Below are 18,191 nucleotides of genomic sequence, written 5' to 3'. Positions count from 1 at the left end.
TCAGCATAGTACTGGAAGTCCTAGCCACAGCAGTCAGACAACAAAAAGAAATAAAAGGCATCCAAATTGGTAAGGAAGAAATAAAACTTTTGCTATTTGAAGATGACATGTCACTTTTTATATAAAGTCCTAAAGATGACTATAAACCTTTTAGAACTGATAAATTTTGTAAAGTTGCAGGATATAAAATCTCTGTCTCTCAAAAACGTAAAGAAAAAAATTTTTTAAAGTTGCAGGATATAGAATCAGAGTGTCTATACACTAATAATGAAGGACCAGAAAGAGAATTTAAGAAAACAATCCCATTTGCAACTGCACCAAAAACAATAAAATACCTAGGAATAAATTTAACCAAGGAGATGAAAGACCTGTACTCTGAAAACTATAAAACATTGATGAAAGAAATGGAAGCAAACACAAAGAAATGGAAAAACATTCCATGTTCATGGATTGAAAGGACAAATATTGTTATTGTTAAAATGTCCATGCCACACAAAGCAATATCCAGATTTAATGCAATTTCTATCAAAATACCAACAGCATTTTCACAGAGGTAGAACAAACAATCTTAAAATTTGTGTGGAACCACAAAAGACCTTGAATAGCCAAAGCAACTTTGACAAAGAAAAACAAAGCCAGAGGCATCACAATTCTGGACTTCAAGTTATATTACAAAGCTCTAGTAATCAAAACAGTATAGTACTAACACAAGAATGGACACATAGATCAATAGAACAGAATAGAAAACCCAGAAATGAACCAACAGCTAAATGGCCAATTATTCCTTGACAAAGCAGGAAAGAATGTCCAATGAAAAAAAGACAGTGTGTTCAACCAGTGGTGTTGGAAAAACTGGATAGTAACATGCAAAGGAAAGAAACTGGACCACTTTCTTGCACCATACACAAATATAAACCCAAAATGGATTAAAGACCTAATGTGAGACATGAAATCATAAAAATCCTAGAAGAGAAAACAGGCAGTAGCCTCTTTGACATCGTCCAAGGCAAATACTTTCTAGTCATGTCTCCTGAGGTGAAAGAAACAAAAGCAAAAATAAACTATTGGGACTACATCAAAATAAAAATGTATTGCACAGGGAAGGAGACAATCAAGTAAATAAAAGGCAACCTACAGAATGGGAAAATATATTTGTCAAATGACATACCTGATAAAGGGTTAGTATCCAAAATATACAAAGAACTTCTACAACTCAACACCCAAAATACCAAATAATCCAATTAAAAATGAGCAGAAGACATGAATAGACATTTTTCCAAATAAATTATCCACATGGTCAACAGAAACATGAAAAGATGTTCAACTAATCATCAGAGAAATGCAGATCAAAACTACAATGAGGTAACACCTGTCAGAATGGCTAAAGTGAACAACACAAACAACAGGTGTTGGTGAGGATGCAGAGAAAGGGGAACTCTCTCACACTATTGGTGGGAATTAAAACCAATGCAGTCACTTTGGAAACAGTATGGAGTTTCCTCAAAAAAGTTAAAAATAAAACTATCCTATGATCCAGCAATTGCACAACTAGGTATTTACCCAAAGAACAGAAAAATACTAATTCAACAGGATACATGTACCCCAGTGTTTATAGCAGCATTATTTATAATAGCCAAATTATAGAAGCAGTCCAAGTGTCCATTGATAGATGAATAAATGAAGAAGATGTGAGATATATTATATTATATTATATTATATTATATTATATTATATTATATTATATTATATTATGTTACTCAGCCATAGAAAAGACTGAAATCATGCCATTTGCAATGACATGGATAGAGCTAGAGAGTAGTATGCTAAACAAAATAAGTTAATCAGAGAAAGAGAAATACCATATCATTTCTTTCATATGTGGAATTTAAGAAACAAAACAAATGGACAAAGAAAAAAAGAAATAACCCAAAAAACAGACTCTTGACTATGGAGAACAAACTGATGGTTACCAGAGGGGAGTTGAGGGGGAATGGATGAAATAGGTGAAGGGGATTAAGAGTACACTTACCTTGGTGTGCCTGGGTGGCTCAGTCAGTTGGGCATCTGACTTTGGCTCAGGTCATATTCTCATGGTCCATGAGTTTGAGCCCCACATCGGGCTCTGTGCTGTCAGTTCGGAGCCTGGAGCCTGCTTCAGATTCTGTGTCTCCCTCTCTCTCTGTCCTCCCCCACTCATGCTCTGTCTCTCAAAAACATAAAGAAAAAATTAAAAAAAAAAAAGTACACTAACCTTGATGAGCATTGAGTAATATATTGGAACTGTTGAATCACTACTTTGCACATTTGAAACTAATATAACAGTGTATGTTAACCACACTGAAATTAAAATTTTTAATTTTAAGATGTTCCAGCTTTTTTGTTTAAGTGGAAAAAATGGTCAATAAGCAGTTTTTTAAATTTTTTAAAAATGTTTATTTATTTTTGAGAGAGACAAAGACAGAGCACCAGCAGGGAAGGGGCAGAGAGAGAGAGAGAGAAAGAGAGAAGGAGACACAGGGATCCAAAGTAGGCTCCAGGCTCTGAGTTGTCAGCACAGAGCCTGACATAGGAGTCGAACCCACCATCAGTGAGATCATGACCTACGCCGAAGTAGGACACCTAACCGATTGAGCCACCCAGGTACCCCAATAAGCAATTATGTTTAAAACATCTACTTGGTTGTATTATCATATGGTTTTTAATAGATACATCACCTCAGGCTGAAATAACATTTACAACAAAATCTTTGGGCAATGTGTAAATGTTCAGTAGGTCATATAAATGCATGGACTTTTTATGTATTTGACTTCTCATCATGTGAAAAGTTATAGTTGCCAATTGCATTTCACAATATCCCAGAAATACTTTGCTTGGGTTTGAATTTTAATTTTGAAAAATGTTCTTATGGAAGTCAAGATATTTATGCAGAAGTGAGGGCCATGCTTGATCAGATATGATAAAGTATCTTTCTAGAATGCATACAGGCATTTAAATTCAGGCTCTTGGTATTTTAGAGGGTTTACCATGAGCTAGAGGAAGCCACATCAGAGGGACTGGCATGAGGCAGAGGAAGGGCCTTTTGCCTTGAAAAAGCAAAGGTTGGGGTGTCTGGGTGGCTCAGTCCATTGAGTGCTGGACTCTTGATTTGAGCTCAGGTCATGATCTCATAGTCAGTGAGTTTGAGGCCTGCATTGGACTATGTGCTGACAGTGGGGTCCCTGCTTGGGGTTCTCTCTGTCCCTCTCTCAGCCCCTCTTCCACTTACTCTGTCTCTGTCTCTCTCTAACTAAATAAATAAACTTAACAAAAAAAAAAAAAAAGAAAGAAAAAGCAAAAGCTAAGAGGTTAGAAATTTTCTCCCACCCTTGGAGCTAACCCTATGGGGATGGAGCTCATCTAGCATGTTGGAAGGAAGACTGGCCTTCAGCACAATTATGAAGTAGATAGAACGTGTACTTAGCACTTCCTTTCCTTGTCTTCTTTGTTCACCAGATACCATTAAGCTATCGTTATTTACAACTGCTATCTTCTTAGCACTGAGAATAAAGGTCCCATGATTCAGACGGTTCCTCCCCAACGATGTCTCCCATTTTTACTCACCTCTGCTGCCCTGCTGTTGGCAAACCCGTCTATGCTCATGGATTGCCTCCTCTGGGAAGATATGTTCATTTAAACAAGGGCCCCTTGAAAAAGCTATTTGCCTGCCTCTAAAATGAGTCTAATCATAGACACACTAAATGCCGGAAAGTGGGGCCATATTTGGGGCAAGCTGAACCCCTTAAATTATATCACATAAATGGCTATCTCCTCTGTGACCTGCTCGCACACTCCAAGGTCATTTCTAAAATCCCAAGACACCAGAGATCAATGTCAGTGTGATCACTAAGATCTGTTTTTTTCCTTCAAGAGCAAACAAAGCCTTTCTCACCCAGATTGTCAAAAAGAACAATCTGAATTAGTGAAGGGTGAACAGTGGAATGTGTTCCTATTTTCGAATGTATACAATTTATATATCTAGATTTTTTAAAAGTCTAATAGAGGTCCTGGGGAGCTTGTTTTAATGAACAGATAAGAATGATTTGTAATTCAGACATTAATTGCTTATATGTAAATAGCTGCTTCTGAAATGCTTAAGGGTCTGTTTGAAGCCAGTTTGTTCTCTTTAAACCTTGGCCTGAATTTAATTTGCATTCGCAATTTACTCCCTAACCCCTTATTTCATAGACAACGCAAAGGTAAATTTCAGCTAACTAATCTATACATGAGGTCCAAATTTCTGTGGTTTTTACAGAATTGCTGGTTTTGAATCCTTGGGTATCTGGTGTTTTATTATGACTAATGCTGTTTTAAGGCACATTTAAAATATGCAATTTTGTTGTCCTTGCTTCACAATGCTAATTTTAGCCAAGGCTCCAGTGATAAAAATCTACATAAATAAATACATAAATAAATAAAATCTACAAGGCTTCCTGGAACTACCACTTTCTTGAAACAATAGTTTCCAGAAATGATTCTAATTAGTGAGTGTTCCATTGGCTCCAGTAGACAGTTTTATAGATGGTTTCCATTTGCGGGAACTTGTTCACGATACACATCCCACTTTCATAAACACACACACACACATATATATGTATGTGTGTGTCTGTGTGTGCTTTTTGTTAGTCTGCTGGCTTCAGTATGTGCCATCCACAGTTCAAATTATCCTGAAACTAAATATTAAATATGGATTCAGTAGGGTCCTGCTGACACTCTAAGCACATATCATGGTGGAAATAATGCAGAGCTCTCTTTAAGAGATCTGGTTCCTGATAAATCTATAATCCTTTTTATAACATTTCTATACATTGAAGAATAGGGATTCAAGATCTCAGAAATACACAGAATGGAAATCCCAATGGCAATGAAGGGGATATTTTGCAGGTGGCCCCCTTTAGTCTTGGGAAAGAGTCAACTTCCCATGTAGCTCTTCCAAACAGCTGGAGAAATCCAACCCCAATGTCAATCAGATTCCAGCGAGTGGAGGTCAGCACTAACATCTGGCTAGCCTGTCTTAACTGCAGCATATCCTCACACTCCACTCTTTCCTGCACGTGTTTGCTCTTCAGGAAATATTTTATTTATTCCACCGTCTGCAAAACAATATGGCCTCTGGAGCATAGATGAGAATTGGGCCTCTTCTTCAAATTTATCTTAGGTCAGTGAACAACTGCACCGCAGAAAGCATTCTTTTTGCACTGACAGAGTGATTAACAATGCTCACCTCTCTTTTTTTGGAGTTATAGCTTTTATTACGTCTCCTATGAGCAAAGATTAAGCCGTGAACTTGCAGTGATTTTCTTTTACAGGGTGAGAGAATGACAGCATCATATCAATTAATGTTGGCACATTACCCAGCACAAGAAAAATGAAACTCAATAGTTTTGTACGTGAACGCCTCAGGAAAGTGCTCGCTGTCAGAGTTAGCCACAAGGCTCATAACAAGCAGCAGCTTCACAAAAGGTCTCCACAACTGAGACTTCCCATCACAAGCCTTCTTCTGATACAGAGAGAAGGGCTGCCAGGGGAACTCGGGCAGTGGATGGGCTCCAGGAGTGAGGGACTCTCTAAAGATGTAAATTTCTGTTTGTTTTGGAGGAGTACCCTAGAAATATTGGCGGATCATGTAAGGATTTTTCTTTTGTTTTGGAACTTGCTTGAATCGAACCAAACTCTGCTGGAATTCTCGTCAGAACAGGCACTCTCTCATGGTTTCTAGTATTTCCTGTCTCTGGCTGGGCTGCAGCAATCTGAACAAAGCTTCTCATGGTATTTTATCCTGTTTGGACTCAATTTCAGTGCAAACCTGAGATCAAGTTGAGGCAGTGGAAAACAGAAAAGAAAAACTGTTGAGGAAAAGACGGGCCTGGCAGTTTGTTCCCTGCTAAAATAGTGAGAAGGCATATTATTGTCGTTGATTTTAGTGACAGGTCCGAGGAGAGGGAAGAACACCATATTAAAAGCTGTTGATCTGAGTTTCAGCTCTTATTCTTGCTGCAGAAGTTTGAATTTGCAAAGATATTTTGCTTCATCTGTAAAGTAGACTGGAATTTCTCTAAAAGTTCTTCCAGCTCTCACAGAGCATTTTCGGAGGGCCTATGCATTTCATTCTGAAAATGCTTGAGTATTTGGAAAGGCTATTTTTTCTCACCTGGTTCTTGAACTTATGTCAGAGCATTTATCACACATGGAGACTATATGACTAGGCATTTTCACCGTACCACCAATAGTAATATTTCAAGCAGGTATAGACGGAATTAGTCACAAACACATTGCTTCTAGTTGACAGTGTTGGTGATACAGAAAGATATACAGCTTTTGTCCTTTTAATGATAAGCAAATCTGATGTCAGTTTCCCCTCTGAATCTTCTTTTACATAATATAAAAAGAGAAAATTAGCATGGACACCCCTTCTCAAACTTATGCAGGACCTCCCTGTCCAACTCAGGCTGTACACTAGACAACTCTAGAAAATTCTGTTTACCTGGGAGACAATGAAATGTTGCCTTTTGGCATTACACAGAATGATGGCCTTGACCCTCAATCCTTCCTGTTCTAATCGTAGTGTATTACTTACCTTTCCTGCAACAACTTCCCTGCCTCTATATCTTTGTCTACAAGGTTCCCTCTGTCTGAAATACCTCCACTATTGCATTAAAATTATTGCTTTAGTCTACTTCCTCAAACACAATGAAATTCTCACAGGCAGGAACTCTGGACCATGCTTCACAGCACAGATAAATAAGTCTTTGGAAAGCATGCCATCTTGCTATGTTTTGCCCAGTTTACATTAGCCAGAAATACAACTAATGAAGAGAGGGAGAGATTAAAGATGAAAAAATTTAGTGACATACAATTAAAAATGCCTTGTGAGAATCTACATGAATGCATTTTAAAATGTTTATTTATTCAGTTTGAGAGAGAGGGGGAGACCATGCATGAAAGCATGCAGGATGGGCAGAGAAAGAGGGAGAGAGAGAGTATCTGAAGCAGGCTCTGAGCTGCCAGCACAAAGTCCAATGCAGGGCTCGATCCCAAGAACCGTGAGATCATGACCTGGGCCAAGATTAAGAGTTGGACACTCAGCCAACTGAGCCACTCAGTGATCCTACATGAATACATCTGAACCCATCTCCTGTTACTTCTGATTTAACATTCCCAATCCAATCAGAGTTTGTTTTCCTTCACTGTCTATTTCTATACTAGCTTGTCATCTGGCCCAGAACTTTTAGGAAATTCTGAAGTTCAATATCAAGTTCCCATATTTCTTTGGTTTTCATCTTTCTTCTATTCTATATATTCCAATTTTAAGTGCATTACAGTACCAAAAAAAAAAAAGTCCCACAGAACACTAAAGTTCAGGATAGTAGGATAAGACATAACATATATAGGAGTAAGTGAAGATCAAAGGCATCAGCCGAAATTTAATATTAGAAGAACTTTTGCAGGAACACAATATAGTACAGCGGCTAGGAAACCTGACCTGCCTAGTTTCCAGTCACAGTGCCAGCACTACCTAGCTTTCCTATTATTCCCATTTTAGAGTTCTCACCTTTAAAGGCTTTTGTCCTTTAGAGATGAGAACTCTAAAATGGGAATAATAGGGTTGCTCTATGATTAAGCACATTGATATACAGTTGATTCTCACCATCTGCAGTTCTCTGTAGTATTCATGTTCCATGAAGTTGCCCAGAACTCTGAATTAGCAAATATGGGCCCATGGCCCCTAGGAGAAACACAGAGTTAGTGTCTGGTCATACATTTTCATCCATTGGCCAGTACATAACCTTGTTTTGTGTGTGTTTCTATTTAAAGACACCTTACTGAGATATATTGTTGACTCATTAAAATGGAGCTTATGCCAACAGCACTGTAACTCATGTCTGAACAAAGCTTGTCTGACAGACGTATTTTCTCTGTGAGGTACATCACAGTTTTCTTATGCTCAGGAACACTAGACAGCATTTCAACACTGTGCTTGGGGTCGGGGGCATTCTAAACAGAAACCCACCCTCAAAAAACATAAAATTACAAAAAAGCGTGGCACTAAATAGACAGTAAAAAGGACACTTGTTTGCTGAAACCAGAAAGAGGAACATCAGTTTGCTCAACCTTAGCTGGAAACATGCAGATTAGGCAACTCAAATTTTTGTCCATGTCTACAAATGATCACAAAAGCACCACAAGTATTGATTTGGGGGTTACGAATACACTTCAGCAAGTAGGTGAATTTGCATATACAGAATCCACAAATAATGAGGATCAACTGTCTATTGTAAAATCTTAGAATAGTTTCTAGCACATGGTAAGCTCTACATACATGTTTTCTATTATTAAACAAAGTGTATTATACAAGGTAGGCACCTGTGTGATTGCTGTGATGGTTAATTTTATGCATCAACTTTGCTAGGTTATAGTACCTAGATATTTAATCAAACACTAACCAAATGTTGCCTTAGTTAGTTGATGTCAAGTAAAGAGATTACACTCAATTATGTGTGTGGGCCTCATCCAATCAGCAGAAGGTCCTAAAAGCAAATGCTGAGGTTTCCTGGAGACAAAATTCTGCTTCAAGATTGCAGCATCAACCCCTGTCTGAATTCCCAGCTTGTTAGCTTGCCCTATGATTTTATACATTATATATATGTATATATGTACAAAGACTTAATTTCATAAATCATATATATGTACAAACATTTCATATGTAGATATTTATATGTAATACATATATATATACACATATATAAATATAATATATAAATACACACACATATATCTCCTATTGGTTCTGTTTCTCTGAGGTATCCTGATACATTTACTTTTTTTAAATGTTTATTTATTTTGAAAGAGAGAGAGAGAGAGAAGGACATTTAGAGTGTGAGTGGGGGAGGGGTACAGAGAGAGGGAGAATGAGAATCTCAAGCAGGCTCTGCCCTCTCACCACAGTGCTTGACACAGGCTTGAACTCACAAACCCTGAGATCATGACCTGATCCAAAGTCAGGAGTCAGATGCTTAACCAACTGAGCCACCCAGGCACTCCTGATATATTTATTTTTGATTAATTTTCTCTCTTTGGGTGATGCCATCAAGTAAGATGGACACCTAACCGGAAATCAGGAGGTCCAGATCTTTGTCTCATCTGCTTCCTTATCAGGGATTTCATCAGTTGGACTGGCCTTGCTCTGTGGGCCTTTCTAGCTCCAAGTTTCCCCAGGCAGAGGGAATGGTGTGAGCAAAGATCTTCCCCTCTCCACACCCTGTCTTCCAGCTCTCCTCATAGAATCATGGAGTGTGAGAATTGGATAGGACCCTAGGAATTATATCATCCAAGATCTTTGTTTCTCTATTCTCAAGTACAAATGCAAAAATCCAGGCTCATGTTGCCTTTTTCCTCCTAAAACCAGGCATAAACTCTTGTAAGACTTGCTCAGTCTATTGCCAGATACTCTGAATTCTTGGGAAGCCCTGCCAAGTGCAGCCTCAACAATAAAAAATTAGGAGAAATTAGTGGTGGGGGTACAGCGGGGTGGGGAAGACAGGATTCTTTTAAAGCCCTGAAGTGCTAGCAGAAAATTGATCAAAGCCGAGATGAATTTCACCCATCTCCTCTAACGAGCTGCTAATATTGTAGTGGCAGCCCTGTCAGGATAATTTGTCACACGTGTCCCTGTGTGGGCTGAAGCCCCTTCAGAGTCATCTCCCCAACCTACTGCCACAGGCAACTTGTCTGAAACAAAGCTCTAAGATATAATGGAAAGGGAAATGCAGGGGGCGGGGGAGAGTTAATGGCCGCTGACAAGTCATCTGGGCCAACTCCCCCAGATCTTGCAACTTCAACCATATCTACCTTCATTATGCTTGAAGAGCCTGCTGCTAGTTCAATTACATTTGTGTTACTGTCACAACTGCAATGCCCACTGTCACAAAGACGCTGGCCAGAAAAAAAAATACCACTTTCTGAAAAATAACACGGTGTCAACACTAGTTACCAGACCAATAAAAAACGGTGATGAGCTAGACTCCTTGCTGAGACAGGCGCGGCAGTGGTCCCTCAGCCAGGGCAAAGTTCTCTCTGGCAGAATGACTGCCTGTGACCCCAGAGGGACCTGTGTCCAAGCATCAGCTGTGGGGGGCATGGCTCACACAGTGAGTCCATCCATCAGATGGGAACCTTGGCACTTGCTTAAGTGGCTCTTGGGCATACCATCAATTGGCCAACACTGTTGTCACTAGTGAGCTTCACAAAGATCCCATTCTTTCTTTCTGCTTTTAACATAAAAACACCAACAAAACATCTGTTGTGGGGAGACTAGAGAACAAGAAGATAAAATAGAATTCAAGGTGCAGTGGATTTTGGGGGCAGAAATAAATCCTATGTCTTAGGCCAGGTTGTACCAAGTCTCTTCTGGACTAAGCCATTCAATGTGGAAAAGAGAAGACGTAATTTCCCCTTATTTTTCCATATATTTTACAACATGCCAAGTTATAAAGAAATTGTACTATTTTTTCAAGAAAGACTTCTAAATTATCTATATGTCTCTATATCTATTTATATACACCCTGCTCAAATCAAAATACATTTGAAGACTCATAATTTCTATAACAATGTTAATTGCATAACCTCTTTATGTGGAAGCCACCTGTCTAATGCACGTGAAAGACTAGTCATACTTATCCTAGGATGTTGTAGCTGGAAGGTACCTTCAATACTGTCCAGCCAGGCCAACTCCGTCATTCATCAGAGACATGACTTGCCCAGATTGGTAGAGTGCCTTTCAAATTGATATGCCTGATGCATGGTAGAACTTAGGTTAGATGTCCTCTAAACCCAGTGCTATCCTTAGCACTACCAGGTTAATTTTATAGGAATTAAGAAGAAATGAAAGTCCAAAGAGAGCTCTCTATAGATAGGGAAGAGTATCTCAGGTTCAAATCCTCATTTAGGGCTCAAAAAGTCATGCTATTTAGGCTGGAAAAGCAGCTAGAAGTCAGGCTTAAAGCCAGGAGGGAAAGAAAAGAGGCTCCTCTCTGGAAAGAGATGTGAAAATGGAGGCAACCAAGAGATAAGATCAATTTAAATGGTTTAGCAGAGAGGGAGCTAGGCTAATATGCAGTAGTACTTGAAAACTTGAGAAAAAAAAATTCAGGATATGAAATCACTAATTCCAACTTCAATTTTACACTAGGAAAGGCTGAGTCCTAACCATGTTGCATATCCTTAAGTTGGAAGCTTCTTCTCATAAATCTGCTCAACTGCTCACCTGTTAGTCAAGGAGTTGTTTAATCTCCAGACATGAAAATATGAGACCTAGAAGTGAAAGAACATGACACAGAGAAGTCCCCACCCAAAGGTGGTGGTGACAACATATGTGAAGAAAGAAGAGAAAACCTCTGATAAAGTTGTAGATAATCTTCCAGGAGGCATGGCAAGTCAGAACCATGCTATAGAAACAGCAAAGAAGAGAGAGCAAATGTTTTCTTGCCATCTTTACTCAGCTCCCTACCCTTTCCTCTACTTTTTCCTGTGCCTTCTTTCCATTTGCATCCTCTAAGGGAAGGGAAGAGAGAATGAGATCTTCCTGCAGCTCAGTGGTGACAATAGTGTTCACCAGTTGATGGCCTGTCCAAAAGCCATCTCTTACAGAAGGCAAGAGAAGGGAATGTATAGCAAGTTTATTTGTCAGGTAATTTGGGTGGGGGGGCGGATTTGGAGAGCAATATTACTCTAACCAGATGTTGAAAGTCCATTTTACCCATTTTTCTTCTATTGTACATTCCCCTTTCTTGTTCTTCCTCCCTAGTCAGTCAAAGTAAACATTATCTGGATGTTAAAGATCCATGTGAGACAGAGTTTTAAAGAGGCCCATTCATCATATACCTTAAAAGCAACTGGGAAGTGGAGGAGTAAAAGAGCTCAAATGCATGACCCCAGCAGCTGTGGGTCTTCATGTGTTGCAGTTTTCCCCAACAAAAGAACAGTTGCAGAGGTTCTCACCTCTTCTTGACCTTGCTGCTTAGTTACTGAATTCACCTGCCAACCTTCATTGACCTAAGAATGACCCACATTCTCAATGGCAGAACACAGAGAGAAGTTCCAAACAGATAAATAAGGTAATGTATGTAAAGTACTGAGCACAAGGCCTTGCCCATAGGAAGCACTCAATAAAAGTTCACTGTGGTTATAGCCATTCTTGTCATAATTTCTGTCCTCCTCCTCCTCTCCCTCTTGCCCTTCCTCCTCACTACATTTATTCTCATCTCCAACCAGCAGTCTGGCCACTAGGTCATATTTTGTGTCCCGATTTTGTTATCAAGAATAATTAATGGATCCTAAATCCTTTTATAGTCTTTCAAATATCTCGAGGGCCTTAAATGAGTAAGCAGAATGATTTTGGGGAGTACTTCAAGGTTTTGCAAATCTAGAGTATTTTCTCTCTCTAACAACTTATTTTCTGAGAAGATACAGTGTACTGAATATTTTGAGCCAATATATGAAATCACACATCTTAATGACAAATTTTCACTTTCATAGCATATATTATTGTTTTAGTGACCACTTTTGATGAATAAAAGTGTAGCTTACCTTGCATTTAATATATTTTTATATTATAACTTTTTAACATTATGCAAGTAATACATAAATTCATTCTCCATTGCATTTTGCCTTCTCTTTCTCTTGCTGGAGTATATCTCCTTGTAATTTTTTTCAGAAGTCTATAAATGATTAAGCTTTTTGCATTTTTTTTCCTGAAAGTATGTTTATTTTGTTCCACATCTCAAATAATCATTTAGCTAGGTATAGAATTCTAGATTTTATGTTAGGAATTGCATTTGCCTGCATGAATAGCAATTTGGTCAATGAGGCTGGTAAGGGAGGCAAGTCCTCCAAATCTCTACAAAGTAGAGATTTTTTTCCCATGTAGTAAGTAGCTGGATAGCTTGGAAGTCTTAGGCTGTCGCAATTGCTCAAGAAAGCCATCAAAACTCCTACTTTACTAGTCTGCAATACTCACCATGTGGTTTTAGTTTTCATTGTCACAAATGGTTCATATATCTATATTCATTAAGTCTATGTTCTAGGAAGGAAGAAAGGGGTAAGATAAGAACAAGGACAACATGTACAAGTTAGCTATATCTGTCCCCTTTTTACGATGAACACAGGAGACTTTCAGAGACTACCACTATCCAAATAACTTTCCACTTATACTTCTGTGTCTCATGGCCAATCCTTGTTGAAGAGTTTGGCAAGTGAGTGTTTTAAGTGGGTACACTGATGGTCTAAGTAATACCAGAGTTTTGTTAATTAGTAAGAAGTTAGCATAACATAGATACTATGCAGAAAACTAGGGGTATTTACCACACAGACTCATAATTATTTCCTTTATATATAAGATATTGATCCAAAATTTTTTATCTAGTATTTGTAGACGGGAAATCTAATTTTGGTCTTTTTCTTTAAATTCTCTTCTAATTGTTCTAGTGATTCTGTAGTCTTTTGTAAATTCTTCCATTTGTTGATGTTATTGCTTCTCTTTCATAATGTCGACTATATCAAACATCAGGGGATTCTCACTTGAGTGCCTATTCCTATATTAAGATCCTTGGTTAGGGTCACCTGGGTAGCTCCGTCGATTGAGCATTTGACTCTTAATTTCAGCTCAGGCCATGATCCCAGGGTCATGGGGTCAGGCCCCATGTCAGGCTCAATGCTCAGCATGGAGCCTGCTTAGAATTTTCTCTCTCTCTTTCTCCCTCTGTCCCTCTCCCCCACTTGTTCTCTCTCTCTCTCTCTCTCTCTCTCTCTCTCTCTCTCTCTCCCTCTCTCTCCCTGTCTCAAAAAAATAAAAATTCCTGGTTAGTCTATTGGTTGTCTCTGTTTTGCTCTGCTTGATTTGAGCTTCCAGGGTAATTTGGGGGGCAGCAGGGCCTACTCTAGCATGGAGCACCTAAGCATTTAATCTTCCATAAGATGCAACCCTGCACTTTCTGGGCATTTGCAAGCCAGCTGAGGCTCTGCAAACTATCTTTCCCAAGATCTCACAGTCACTACTCACTTATGAGTTAGATAACTCTACTACTGCTTGTGGAGTAGAAGAGCAAAGTGCACAGGTAAGCCCACCTGGTCCCTCCTCCTGAGATCACACAACTAACCACTGTCTTGGTGCTTCCTAGTTACATTCTACACCCAGCTTCCACCACCTCCAGGCAGGGAGCTTGTACATTGCCACTTTTCCCTATGCTTGTTCTGGTCTCCAGCCTCTCTTTCTGGCTGATGTGCCCTCTGCTGTTTTCCATCTGCATTCTTTTAGGATTTCTCATAGTTTCTGGTTTCCTGATAGTTTACTCTCTTTTTTCCAAGGAAGATAATGGATATGCATTCATTTTCACAGATTTAATGTGAGAAGAGGGAGTCTGCAGTCTATGCTTTTCCCGCCAACTTAAAAACTGAAGACTTTTAAAATGTATTACAAAACACATTTATATCTATTCTTTCACAAGATTATCTCTGTTATCCTATAAAGTAGGTTGTGCAATAATTCTGAGACCTAATTCATGTATGGGAAAACTGAGGTCCTAAGGTTAATCGTAATCCCCTGCAGTTAAGAAATACTTTTCTGTTTGCAAAGCAGTTTTGTTTTTATAATTTCATTGCTGTATCTCCTTCTGATTATATTTTCACTCCTGAAGTCTACTTGTTGCTCCATTAGGGAAACTTGAAAGGCAAAAAGTCAATTCTTTCTTTCTTGAGTGATAAATCCTATGTACCTAACCAGCACCTTAAACCATATGCCTCACAGCCTTCTCTTGGGCATGGTGTTCTTGCTTCTGCATGAATATTTCTACCTTGATCACTCCAGTGCCCTCTAAACCCTCTACATTTACCTCTCTTGTGTTTCTAGTCCCTCTCTCCCAATTAAAAAGAGTTCAGAAATGTAAGTAGCTTTTGGGTTTGGCACATAGAAACAGAGTTTGAATAGTGTAAAATTCATGTCCTAAATACTAAAGGTAGGGAGAGTTAAAAGTGAATAAAATTCTGTCCTGTAAAAATTTAAAAGGAAGAAATTCAGGGAAACTAATAACTGTTGTTAATACCAAGGGATAAAAGCGATCTTAGAGAATTAAAATCAGAGCCCAAGGGTAAAAAGCTAGCAGACCAGGAATTAGCAAAGAGCAACAGAGGGAAGGAGAAAGAGGAGGAGAGGAAAAGGAAGAAGGGGAAGGGGAAGAGAATGGAGGAGGCAGAGGAGGAGGTGGAGAAGAAGGAGGAGGTGGAGGAGGAGGTGGAGAAGGAGGACGAGGAGGAGGACGCGGAGGAGGACGAGGAGGAGGAGGAGAAGAAGAAGAAGAAGAAGAAGAAGAAGAAGAAGAAGAAGAAGAAGAAGGGCAGCAACAACAATAACAGCAACAACAACACAAGGAAGAGGAGGAGGATGAGGAGGAGAAAGAAGAGAAGAAAAACCACCACCACCATCAGCACTACAGAGTAATGGCTCTAAGTAATTTCCTCAAAGTGGGTTATAGTACCTGGGGCTCAAATGTTCTGGCCTCTGGTGATCTGGTCCATGGGTGGGTTATGTCAGTGTGAAGATGCAGGGTTAGGGTCAGTGTCCCTCTCTTTTCTCAGGCCCTATCCTTCTATCAGACAAAATAAGCCAATCTGATGAATTTAAGAGAAGATTAATATGTTGCCCTCTTCTAAATTGTATATTTAGAGCTAATTTCTGGTGCTATAAACATCTGTGTAATTCACCAGTGAAACCTGGTCAACTTTGTAAGAATTCTGAAGTAGGTCATTTGGAAGATATGATAGATAACAACGTATATTCTTTAAAATTTGGAATTATTTTCTCCAAGGTGAACCTTGCCAAGACCAACAGTGATCATTTTCAACTATGTTAGGCCCCTACAACTAAGTGACCATGAGGTGTGTTCATGCCTACGGTAAATTAATGGAAGATATGCCCATTGGCTACAAATACTTGTTTCATCATAGGCAACTGATACCAGATGTAATAATGATTCGTGGGACAAAAACTATTAGCCCTTTAGAAGCTTTGATAATCCTCAGAAGTAGATGTTGACAGGCAGAGTATATTTTCCTAGTTTCACTGTGAGAGCTGTTTCATCTTAATTATTACAGACAAAAGCCTAATGAACCCGAGGGGTAGAAGACTGACATAACATGCTGTGTTCCTAGCATATTCTCTACTAATGATGCCTACTTATAAATCTTGCCATCTTTCCTGGTACACGTGACTCTTACCTTCAACCAGATCTAGCAAAAAAAAAAAAAAAGTTTACCTCCTAAGAGCTTGTTTTTGTAACTCCTAGATCTTAATATTCCTGTGGCGTACTGAGCTGCAGAGCAAGCAAACGGAAATTAAGATGACAAAAACACACTCCAAAGTAGAAAACTCTATTCTCTGGATCCCTGCAAAATCACCCAGCTGCGATCCAGAGAGATACCCATTTTGCATATTTCTTCAGTAAACTCCCCTCAGGTGTACCCTAGCACCACCAGCTATGTTATGAAATGACCCCATTTTTCCTGTGGGTTCCAGAGGAGAGAGCCTGAAATGACCCAAAGGATAGACTAATGGTCCCAGGAAGAACGTTTAAAGGGATTGAGGTTGCTCCAAGCTTACTTAAATTTCATCTCCTTCATAAAAATTTATCTGACTACCCAACTGAGGATGCTTTTCCAGTTCTCTGAATTCCTAAAACCTTTAGAATATATCGCATATTCTGATTTTTAGCTTATATTCCTAAGCACTTTTTTTTCTGGTTGCTATTGGCTTAGAAACTTGTCTCTCCCCTGTCCTGGGGAATCATCTTTCTATGTTCAAGGATGATGACTCCCAGCTCTCTGGGCTGCAGAGTACCCAGAAGGGCATAGGGACTTAGTAAATACTGGTACACTTGACCTCAGAAAAATGATCTAATTATTGTCCTCAAACCAATAAGCTTTTATTTCAAGGAAGTGGAGCCATGTTCAAAGTCCACAGAATACTAAACAAAAGGAGTTTGCCATAAATCGAAGCAGGAGAGATTCTCAGTAAGTTCCGGAACATATGCAAAAGGCTTCTGCAGCTGGGGATGGTGCAAATAGGAATGCTGTCTTCAACAGGGTGCTGGTGACCAACGGTAACTGAAAATTTCTGGGGTAGGTGGGAGGCTATTCCCTGACTCTGTTAATATAAACCTACATAAATCATAAGGTAGAAGTATAAAGGGGGAGTTAAAATAAATGTTTAGCAATTAAATTCAGCAGAAGGAAGTTGTTTATTTTATAAAACAACATTATTGAGGTTGCTTTATAATAAAATGGACATACAATAAAATGTACCCATTTAAAGTCAGTTCAGTCAGTTCAATAAGTTTGGACAAATGTATACATTCATGTATCCAAAACCTAAATTAAAATATAGAGCGTTTTTGAGGTTCTAAAAGATCTCTGTTCTTTTGCAGTCAATTCCACCTTGCCCTTTACCTCCAGCTGCAGGCAAAAACTGATGTGCTTTCTGTCTCTATATATTAGACTACTTTTTTCTAGAAGTCCATATGAATTGAATCATATAGTACATGATTTTTTTGTGCAAAGCTTCTTTCACTCAACACAATGTTTCTGAGATTGATCCATATGTTTGTATGTATCAGTATTCTGTTGCTTTTCATAGCCGAGTAGTACACCATTGAATGAATGTACCACATTCTGTTTATCTGTTCACAGTTGATGAGCATTTGAGTGGTTTTGTTTTTGTCTATTAGAAATAAAGCTATGATGAGCATATGTGTTCAAGTGTTTGTTTCATTTATCTTGGATAAATACCTAGGGTACAATTGCTGGGTGTTTGGTAAGTATATTTGCAACTGTCAATCTGTTTTTCAAAGTGGTTAGATCATTTTGCCTATCATCGATCTATCATCTGTCTATTTATTTTTTATTTTTTTGTGTGTTTAGATCATTGTGTCAAGACCATATATACCATATATATGAGCATTTCACTTGCTTCACATTGTTGCCCACATTTAGTATTGTCAGTCTTTTTAATTTTAGCCATTCTAATGTATATGCAGTGGTATCTCATTGTGCTTTAATTTTTGTTTACTAATGACTAGCAATGTTAAACATCTTTCATATATTTGTTAACC

Source organism: Herpailurus yagouaroundi, unplaced genomic scaffold (assembly GCF_014898765.1).
Source record: "Herpailurus yagouaroundi ecotype Mexico unplaced genomic scaffold, PumYag 203, whole genome shotgun sequence".
NCBI lineage: Eukaryota > Metazoa > Chordata > Mammalia > Carnivora > Felidae > Herpailurus > Herpailurus yagouaroundi.
This window is presented reverse-complemented; position numbering follows the sequence as displayed.